We start from the raw sequence: 10,970 nt of genomic DNA, 5'->3' as shown, positions 1-10,970 counted from the left end.
GAGCATCAGTATTTCAGTGGGTTAAGGTGCTGCCTTGCAACACTGACATCCCATATGGGCACAAGTTTGTGTCCAGCTGCTTCACTTCTTTTTTTAAAAAAGATTTTATTTATTTATTTGAGAGGTACAGTTACAGACAGTGATAGGGAGAGACAGAGAGAAAGATCTTCTGTCCGTTGGTTCACTCCCCAAATGGCTGCAACGGCCGGAGCTGTGCCGATCCGAAGCCAGGAGCCAGGTGCTTCTTCTCAGTCTCCCATGTGGGTACAGGGGCCCAAAGACTTGGGCCATCTTCTACTGCTTTCCCAGGCCACAGCAGAGAGACGTATTGGAAGAGGAGCAGCCAGGACTCGAACCAGCACCCCATATGGATGTTGGCACTACAGGCTGTGGCTTTACCTGCTACATGACAGCACCAGCCCCATAGCTGCTTCACTTCTGATTCAGCTCCCTACTAATGTACCTAGGAAAGCCCCTGCACCCATGTGGGAGAACAGGATGAAGCTCCTGATTCTTGGCTTCAGCCTGGCCCAGCCCTGACCACGGCAGCCACTTGAGGAGCGAACCAGTGTGTTGAAGGGTCTCTTTCTCCCTCTGTCTTGCCCCCCTCCCTCCCTGTAATTGTGCCTTTCAAATAAATAAATAAATCTTTAAAGAAATTATCAGGTACTTCTACTCTACATCTGAGTTGAAATCACCATCTTACTACTAGCTCTGGTACTTTGGCCAGCCCTTCACATCTTTGCTCTTTGTCTCAGTTTCTTTTGTCAAATAGAGATTATGCTAGTACTGGCCTCAGAGGGTTTTCTTTTTCAGGATTAAACAGCTAAAATAGAAAAGGGGGCATGGAAAACTGTCCAGCACATAAACACTCAACCAATGTTCATCAAATTGATTTTACTGCAATAATTATTATAGTCAGCATTTTCATGAAATTCTAGGAATTCAAAGGTGGGTAAATCATAGTCCTTCCCCCATGCTCATAATCCTGTGGGAAAAACATGTCCCTGACACACTAAGTAGAACGTGCTAAGCCCCATGGTGAAGGCCAATATGAGTGCCATGGCAAGGCAAACTAGGTGGTGGTTCAATGTGCAATGGAGAAGGAAGTGGGCTTACCACATGCAGGGCTAGTACTAGAGCAGCCTCTTGCAGGATGAGTTGCCAGACAAAGCAGGGTAGATAGAGAGACTTTTAGGTAAAGGAACAGTTTGTGCAGAGTCTTCATGATGTAAAAGAGTGTCAGGTCCCAGACAACTACTCAGCAGTTTCGCACCATCTTTTGTGGGGGAAAGTGATGGTTGAGCTACTGGTAAGAAAAACCATGGCCAAACCTTTTAGAACTGTGTGCTTTCCTGGTGAATTTTGGATTTTATTCTCTAGGCATGAAAAGCTACTTACATTTTTAAGAAATGGAGAAATAGCCTCAGAATTTTGTTTTAGAAAGCTATCTCAACAGCAAGGAAAAGAGTAGGTTAAAAAGGAAATGGCAGGGTGGAGGGAGTTCAGGTCAAATTTTCTGGCTGCTTTCGAGCTCAGAAAGGGTGACACTGAGCTAGGAAAGAGAAAGGCTTAAAAGGAATTGGCATTGACTAACTGCCATGTGTGGGAGTCGTGGTACATGGGATTACTGGGAGGCTTCCAACCTGGAACTGTTGGAGTCTTGGTATGATGTCTGCAGTTGAGGCAGGAATTATAAGAGGATAAACAGGTTTGAAGAGGAAAAGAATGGATTAAATGTCAGGAATGTTGAATTTGAAGACATGTGGGCTGTGCAGGTGGAGGATGCTCAGGTAAAGGTTGGGAGCTGTGGAGCACACAGAGAGATTGCTGTGCACCTAGATCTTTGTTGTCTTTCCAATAAATCTGTACTCTGGACTTTAGCTAAACATTATCCTCCAATCAACTTCACAAGCTGGAAGTCAAAGTTGTCTTTTTTTTTAAAGAAAAGTATTTATTACAGAGAGAGAGAGAAATGCTCTGATCCACTGGTTTACTCCTGAAATGCTAGCAACAGCTGGTACTGGGCTGAGGCCACAGTCAGGAGTTGAGAACTTGATCTAGGTCTCCCAAGTGAGTGGAAAGAATCCAGTTACTTGAGCCATTACCACTGCCTCTCAGGGCCTTCGTTAGGATGAAACTAGAGTCAGGAGCCAGAGCCAGGCATCAAAGTCAAGCCTTCCAACTAGGGAATTAGGTATCCTAACAACCATGCTAACCACTAAGCCAAACATTTGCCACCAGGATTGTCTTGAAAGACTCCCTTTCATTAAACTACCTTCTTTTTTTAAGTTTTTTTCTTTATTTATTTAACAGGTAGAGTTATAGACAGTGAGAACAGAGACAGAGAGAAAGGTCTTCCTTCCGTTGGTTCACTCCCCAAATGGCCCCTACGGCTGGCGCTGCACTGATCCAAAGTCAGGAGCCAGGTGCTTCCTCCTGGTCTCCCAAGCGGGTGCAGAAACCAAGCACTTGGGCCATCCTCCACTGCCCTCCAGGGCCACAGCAGAGAGCTGGATTGGAAGAGGAGCAACCAGGACCAGAACCCGGCGCCTGAATGGGATGCCAGTGCCACAAGGCGGAGGATTAACCAAGTGAGCCATGGCGCCAGCCCCTAAACTACCTTCTAACTTCAGTTTGTATGACAGCATCCAACAACTGATTATTCTGATCTGATGGTCATGGACAACTATGATTCTTCTTGCTTTGGTTTCAGTTGCTGGAGAGTCTAGCAGCCACAAGTGTTGTTACCCAACTTGGTATATTCCATTGATTTTGATCACAATGGGTGCTCCCAAGTGGGAAAACTTGGTTTCTACTCCCTTTGGCAAAATGCACTATGTACTATGATGTTTACTTTACACTGTTATAAAAAAGTTACTAAGTCCCATTCAAGCATCTGTGGACTAGCTGCTGCTGCTGCGTGACCTTGAAACCCACAGAGTCTCACTTAAATAGGATTACTAGATGCAATATAGGATGCCCCAAAAGTCTGAATTTTCAGTAAACACTGAGTCATTCTTTAGTATAAGTATGTCTCAAACATTGCAGAGAACAAACTTTACCGAAAAAAGTGATTCACTGTTTATCTGCAATGCAAATTTCACTGAGCATCATGAAATTTTGTTTGCTAAATCTGGCTATTTTCAACTAATCTTCCTCAGACGTTTCTTGCAGTGCCTATAATCTTCTCTAGTTAGAAATAAATGACACCTTTTGCTCTGAGCACAAAGAAGCCAGCTGAATTCATTTCTTGGGTAACATGGCTCTGGTTCTCCCTTATTGCAAAAGCAATAAACTCCACTTTGTTGCTGTTGTTTTGTGTGTGTGTGTGTGTGTGTGTTTTGTTGTTTTTTAATCTCTAGTGATATTTGTTTTGTCTTTTGAACATGCACTTACACTTTTCAAAATGGACACCTAGCCAGATATAAAAATGTAACAAAAAAGGATTCTGATTGCTTTCATAGCATTCAAGCAGGGAGACAGGATAAAAGAAATTAAGTACAGGTATATGCTGTTTCTTTATCTATTTAAAAAAAGAATTAGTGAGGGGCAGATGTTTGACCTAAAAGTTAATCCACTGGTTAGTATATCATGTCTCATATCAGAGAACCTGGGTTTGATACCTGGCTTCACTCCTGATTCCAGTTTTCTGCTAATGCAGACTCTAGGAGGCAGTGGTGATGGCTTCAAGTAATTGGGTCCTTGCCACTGATGAAGAGACCCTGAGTGAGTGCCCAAATTCCAGTGCACTCTCAGTAGCTGTGGGCTTTTGGGGGTGGCAAACTAGCAGATGTGAGCAGACTCTCTCACTCTCATTCTCACTCTCTCCTTGTCAAATAAAAATGTTGCTTTAAAAAAATTTATTGAGTACCTTATTTTACCAAGGGTCCCGGGGCTCTATATTTTGTATCATTCTATTGTTTACTTTGATCTTTACCACCTAAGCAACTTGAGCTAAGAGCAAAGAGAGGTGGTTTGTGTCAGTACAGTCAATCTTGCTGATTCATGAGAATCTCAGGGCTTATCAATGGCACCTGGAAATAACTCTATAAGTCAGTTGTGCTGATGCAATGTATTTCATATTGCATGCCCAGATCTCTAGAGTGAGGGAGATTGCACAACCTGGCAGAGCAACCTGTTCCAGACAGGAGAAGGTTCTTGTTCCTAATTTAACAGGAATACACCTCCTTCTGTGCTCTCTGCATTTGGAGTGAGGAAGGTTGCTTATAGTGCTCCCACTGTGGTTGAACTGAACCTTGTGATTTGCTCCTCTGTCTGCACCATTACCATTACCAATATCCCTGTCCATCTCAAACTTGTCCAGATCTCGTGTTAAGTTTGGAAAAAGAATATGACAACTGCTTGTCCACATTTCACTGAGAAGTCATCATCAGGTGAATGTTGATGGAACAAGGCATAAGCCTCAGCCATTCTAGCTCTGTGTCCCAAAATAGAGAAAATCAGAATTTACCCTCCACCCCTGTACACTTTGAAATCCAGAATTTATCTCTTATTTCTATATCCTTTCAAGAGACCAATTTAGTCTCATGCCCTGTGTTGTTTCCCACCCCACCCCTTGCATTCTTTTTCAGATTTGAAAGCTGGCACCCAATTTGAAAAATATGTGTAGAGAAATTCATCTCCATATATTGCCCCTCTCCACCCCTTCAGACACCTAGCCTACCTAAGATGTAAAAAGGCTCAGCCCGCTGAGGACTGGGCCCTCTGCAATGTGTTCAGTCTGTGTGCACACTGGCAGTTGGCCACCTCTGTGAATACATTCATTTTGGCTATGAGTTCATGGCACAAAATAGACATGCAACAGATGGAATTGTTCCAGTTATTAGACTTTTTTACCTATCAATACTTAAGTGAAGACCCAGCAGGTGGGGAGTTCTTACAAGAAATCCCCAAAGGAGCTCGGAATACCATTGCACATGTTTGTGCTAGTGGTCCCATGAACCAACAAGTGTAGTTAAAACTAGACATCTATAAGTGCACTAAAAATGTTATTTGTCCAGAAATAGCACTGAACTTGGCCTTCCCATGAATTTTGTTTAGACTTTTTGGTCTTAGCTCTTTAATTATGTGAGTTAAAGAAGTGAGGAAAGGAATATTGGATTTTAGAGCAATGCCAGAACCAGGGAAAAATAATTCTCTGGGTCAATAAATAAAAATTAAAAAATCACTGTATGCCCTTGGGTATATTTTATGTTTTATGTTTTTTCCCTCTTATTTCAGAAGCAGAATCAATTTTGTTGACATGCCAGACTATTATAGTAATAGAGTTTCTTATTATTATTGAATTCTATTATAATTAATCAGAGTGAGCTTATATACACTATATGCTGTTGGAATTGCCTCTAATAGCACAAAGATATTGAATATTTTCATAACGGGATTAGCAATTCCCCTGTCTGTTATGACTACTAGAAAAATCACCATTGCTCATTTCATTTTATTTAGATTTTGCATCTACTTTTGCAGTTACTTACTACTTTCATGAACAAAAGTTAAATAGTGCAATTATTTAAATAATCATTTATGATCCCACAGGAAAGTTTCCATAGGCTCTGAGAACAAGAGGATTATTTATCTTCTGACAGAGCTGTGTCATGCAATTGAGAATGGAATTGCACCTGCACACATGTACACTTGTGTATTTAAAAAAAAGACTAAAAGGAAGTGCATAATAATGGGTGGTGGAATTTTGGGTGATTTTTAAGTTTATTTTGCAGTCTTATCTGCATTTTTCATGTTTGCAGCCAATAAAGTTGACTCTTACAAGTAGAAAAAAAAGGCTATTTCTAAAAAACAGAAAGGAGAAGCTATTCTGTCAAGAACCAATTTGATATTAAGTCTGATGTTTTACTAACTACAATTTTAAGAAAGCCTCTTGACTTCAGATTGCTAGTTTTTTTCAGTTATAAGATGGTCAAATGGGGATATTAAACTTGTTTGGCTCACTTTTGAAGATGTATGCAGAAATTAGATGATAAAATGTGAAAATCCTTTTATAAAAAGTGCTGTGCGGCATCAGAGCAGAGCTTTTACCTAGCATGCAGAAAGACTGAAGTTGTACGTGAGGTTCTGAGGGCAGGGGGAATGAACTCCCCGCTCAGGTAGAGCCCGCCCTCCCTCCAACCAGTGCACTCACAGGTATATTTTGGGGCAGTGGTTTTCGGACTTGCAGCCATCATAATTGCCTAGAGAGCTTGTTTACTTGTAGATTGCTCTATCCACCACCATAGCTTCTGATATAGTAGGTCTTGGAAGGGATGAGAGATTCTACAATTCTAACAGGTTCCTAGGTGATGCTGACATTACTCATGCTGGAATCACTCTTTGAGAATCATTTTTTAAGAATGTTTAAAAGTGTATACAGACACACAGTTAATTCAGCATATTCAGTTATTAGAGACTTCATGGTGACCTTGAGAGAATACTTTCAGAAGAAAAGAAAATATGTTGACATTGGCTAAGCAGAGAGCCAGAGGTGTGGAAAACAAGTCAACAGTTATAGGCTCAATGTTTGAGAAGTGTAAGAATGGGAAGCATGTATTTGAATGGGAAGCAGAGTCGAATGAATTTTTAGACAAGAGGTGAAATTTATGGTTGTGACCCAGGAAATAACTATTTCTCCCAGCCACAGTGTTGTTTAATTTTTTTTAATTGTGGCCAACATCTAAAAATTATCAGATTTCTTGTGGAAATCAGCTTCCTGTCTACTTTTGAAAATTCACATGTGTAGCTTCAGGTCTGCCTTCCCATGTGACAACATTCAAGTGGGACCAAGTAACAGCTGCTTCCTTTACCTGGGCCTAATGCTCTGGGGTATTCAGCTCCTGTCTGGCCCTTCCCTCATTGAGAGGACCTGGGAAACCTCTGTGAGTATATGAATTTACAACTGAAAAACTCAACAAGATGACTATAGATATTTCTTGTCTGGGAACGGAGAAGAACTGAAGGTGATGGAGAATTGTAATCACAACATAAACAAGGATCAGTAAGAGGAAGGAGAGGGAACCAAGGTCACAAGGGGTAGAGTGGTTTGGGGAAGGAACGGGGACATCTATCCCTCAATATGGAGAGCCAGAAAAGAGAAAAGACAGAAGTCAAGGAAGTACTATTTTGTATTAAAGACAATGATCTTCATCCTTTCCATAACATAAATAAAACCATGTTCTCACCCTGAGGGTTTAAGAAGAGAAAGCTTGGCCTGACTGTTGCACAATGCGTTGAGGAATTGTCAGAGTGTATTAAAGCATATGGAGCTGCTCTGCCAGCCCATTTGGAATGAAGTGTACTGTGGTTCCCCCTCCAGCAAAACTGTGCAGCATGGCACTGAGGATTGCTCTCTTAGGAGGTGGAAACCATTTTTTGTTTAAGCCACTAAATAATCAAATAAAAATAAGCAAAACTCTACATTTTAGACAAGCACTAGTAACATTAATATCCTCCTGATCTGCAACCCCACCAAAACAAGGTGCCTGGCCTTTATACTCTTGAATCAGCCACCTGTAGCATGGAACATTGTCTAAATACACTCTTTTTTAATTAGAAGATCCAGGATAAACATAACCTAAAGACCCAAGCTTAGTTTTATTGGTAGATACTTAAAGGAGGCCAGAAGTTAAATAATTTACCTACCAAATAATTCAGAACATTTTTATTATGCAAATAAGAACATACTATTTAATACAGAATCTCTATGTCTTTGTTCAATATACTTGCAATATCAATTTCAAAGAAATTGTGCTTCACAGCAACTTCTTTAGGCTACACATCTCTGCCCAGCCCCCATGGTCTGTCCCACTACCACCTGTCCTCTGCCCTAGCACAATAGAAAGTTTGAGAAATTCCATTTCATACTTCAAAGTTAAATTTATAGTGCAGTAAATGATCATTATCTTAAAAATGCAAAAAAAATCAACTCAGTTGTATTTCAAATAGTTGCCCTAAAAAGCAGCTCATTAAAATTCTGTGTAATTTAGGAGGTGAATTACAAATCAGTATGATCAAGTTTGCTACAAACCAAAGTGATAAACTGATTGACCCTGTAATGTAACCTCAGCAGTGATTGTTCCGACTCAGCTGTAACCGATTTTTTAGCCTGTTATTTAATGCTGAGGCAGAGAAAGTGGAATTAATTTTGACTTCTTGGTTTTTACATGTTGTCATTTTATAAGAGAGTTGCGACACACAGACCAGGTTGGGTTGGGTTTGTTTTTGCTTGTTTGTTTGTTTCAGATTTGGGGAAAAAAAATCAGAGACATGTTAATATTTTTAAATCTTTCATTGAAATGCTAATTGAAGAGTTCTATAATTTTCATTGAAAATTCCCATTTCCCTTTGAGATTTATATCTGTTGGTAAATGACATCAGTGTTTTCCTTCCAAACACAAGAGGATTTCACGAAACTCAACCATTCCAAGGATAGGACAGCTTTCTTAATGGTCAATGGATTCTGTAGTCCCGTGAGAGAACTTCCTGAGGATGTGTGTGTGGTACATGGTGTGGTGTGTGTGTGTGTGTGGTGTGTGTTGGAAGGGATTGGGAGGATAAGTTCCTTGATGCCCTTCACAGATCACATTTCAATTAACCTTGATCCTGAAAGAGACATATTCTATTGCCAGCTAGAGCGCCTTTATGAAAGGAGAGCAAAGCTGTGAATCAGAAGACCAGGATCTGGTCCCTCTTTTGACTTTCATTAGATGCTTGAACTAAGAAAAGTTTCCAATATTTGTGTACTTAAAAAATTTCACAAAGTAGGAATAGGAGAGGAAACATGGAAAAGGATAGTAATAAAATAAATTCTGCACTATATGAGTGATATGAAAAAAAAAAGAGTGATACAAAAATTCAGCAGGGCCATGCTAGTGAAAATGTTCTTCAGAGGGGGATATTTGTGTATGTACATATTACTTGTTGTTAGACTACAAAATATAACTATGTTTAGAATTCTATTCAGAAGGAATTTCTTTGACAGAAAAACATTGATTGATTGTGAACACCCTATGATCTAATGAAAAATAGATCTGCCCTCCCCTAAAAGTATAAGAGAACTTTTAGGTACCAGGAAGGTGGAACTGCAGGAAGGAGCTGTCACTCCTAGGACTGGGGAAACAAAAGGAAGAGCCTACAATTATTAAAACTTAGAGACATAGGAAGCAATTGCTCAGCTGGTGTTTGGAGCATGGAATGAAAAAGCTGGCTATGGAGAAACTATGCACCAGGTTGAGGTTCTGTGAAGAGAAGGAACTGACATTGCTGGGGTGAAACTCAAAGATTTGGGAAACAGGAAATGCATAGGAAGCAAAAAGGAAGGGGAAAATCCCTCTGTCTTCCCCCTACAAGCTTCCTATCTCTCTCTAGCGTCCCTATTGGGCAGAACTAGATCAGCTGGCAAACCATAACTGTTGTTTGCAGACCTTCCACTCAAGTTTTACAAAGCCAGAGCATAGGCCAGCACCACGGCTCAATAGGCTAATCCTCCGCCTGTGGAGCCGGCACCTGGGTTCCAGTCCTGGTTGGGGAGCCGGATTCTGTCCTGATTGCCCCTCTTCCAGGCCAGCTCTCTGCTGTGGCCTGGGAGTGCAGTGGAGGATGGCCCAAGTCCTTGGGCCCTGCACCCCTTGGGAGACCAGGAGAAGCACCTGGCTCCTGGCTTTGGATCAGTGCGGTGCGCCAGCTGCAGCAGCATTGGGGGAGTGAACCAACAGAAAAAGGAAACCTTTTCTCTGTCTCTTCTGTCTCTCTCACTGTCCACTCTGCCTGTCAAAAAAAAAAAAAAAAAAAAAAAAAAAAAAGACAAAGCCAGAGCATAGAAGGGCAAGTTGGGAGCTCAGAAACAATAGCTTAATGGTACATAAATTTTCAGTCAGGGTTAGCCAAGGCAACAACAGAAAACAACCTATGAGCACTGGTGAAGGGTGAAACAGTCTTCTAGGTGCCAAGACAGGCACACAGAACATCTTCATTATTGTCCTCAATGACATTCAATATTTACAGTGTTTATTTACCTTCAAGTAAAACAAAGAAAGTAGTGACTCAGTGAGAGCAAAAGCAGTAAAAATCCATCAGAAGGCTGTCATAGGTTTCTATGAATTGTTGTTCTTTTTTTGTTCTTTTTTATAATGGAAAATTTCAAAACCTATATAAAGTAGCAAATAGTATAATAAATACCCATGTACACATAACCAAACTTTAACAATCATAAACATTTGTTTCCTCCTGTTTTTTTTTATTTTCCTACATCCTCTCCCTCTCCTCCCAGCTTCTCACTGAACTATACAATTTCTTTCATTAAAAATTCAGTATGTTTAATTACAGCCCCATGAATTATGTGGGTAGAGCTCACATAAGCTCTATCTACACCAAAACATAGACTATTTCAAAGATCCAGAGTCTCTTTATGTGTATAATGCTTTTTTGGGTCCCTTCCTCACGCTTTCCCTAAAGAGTAATCACTATCACCTCTTTAGAACATTGTAAATACTCATAGAATATGTGTTTTTTTTTAAATTTTGGCATCATTTGCTCGATAGTGTCAGTGACAGTTATCCATGTTGTTGCATGTAGCCATAGTTCATTTCTTGTCATTGTTTTATAATACCTCACTGTATAAATATACTGCAATTTAGTTAATTTATTCTACCAGTGCTATACAATTCAGTTTTCCCAGTTTGGGACTATTACAAATTACCCTGCTATGAACATTCTTCTACATGTCTTTTGGTACACACTTACATGAATTTCTGTTGGGTATACAGCAAGAAAGGAATTGCTGAGTCTTAGGATATGTGTGTATGAAATTTTAATACTGCCTGGTAGTTTCCCAAGTGGTTATACCAGTTTACCTTCCACCAGGTTCAGTTACTCTACATCCTTGTCCACACTTGGCATTGTTTGTATTTCTTCATTTTAACCATTTTGGCAGATGGGTAATTTTGTTTAGCATTTCTTTG

General features: G+C 40.3%; 1 protein-coding gene and 1 long non-coding RNA gene across 6 annotated transcripts in view; one reads left to right on the top strand and one right to left on the bottom strand.

Moving 5' to 3' along the window:
- The window catches only part of SLC24A2 (solute carrier family 24 member 2), a 268,137-nt gene that overhangs the window by 29,164 nt on the left and 228,003 nt on the right, over positions 1 to 10,970 (top strand). The gene's annotated exons all lie outside the window — the stretch shown is intronic.
- The window catches only part of LOC103347654 (uncharacterized), a 138,555-nt gene that overhangs the window by 60,984 nt on the left and 66,601 nt on the right, over positions 1 to 10,970 (bottom strand). Inside the window, exon 5 of one of the 2 annotated variants that reach the window (XR_007919350.2) lies at positions 9,265 to 10,025. The exons of the other annotated variant lie outside the window; for it this stretch is intronic. This is a non-coding gene — a long non-coding RNA (uncharacterized lncRNA). Of the gene's footprint in view, positions 1 to 9,264; positions 10,026 to 10,970 lie in introns of those variants that run through there. 2 annotated transcript variants of the gene reach the window in all.

This window comes from Oryctolagus cuniculus, chromosome 1, assembly GCF_964237555.1.
Source record: "Oryctolagus cuniculus chromosome 1, mOryCun1.1, whole genome shotgun sequence".
Classification (NCBI taxonomy): domain Eukaryota; kingdom Metazoa; phylum Chordata; class Mammalia; order Lagomorpha; family Leporidae; genus Oryctolagus; species Oryctolagus cuniculus.
This window is presented reverse-complemented; position numbering and strand designations above follow the sequence as displayed.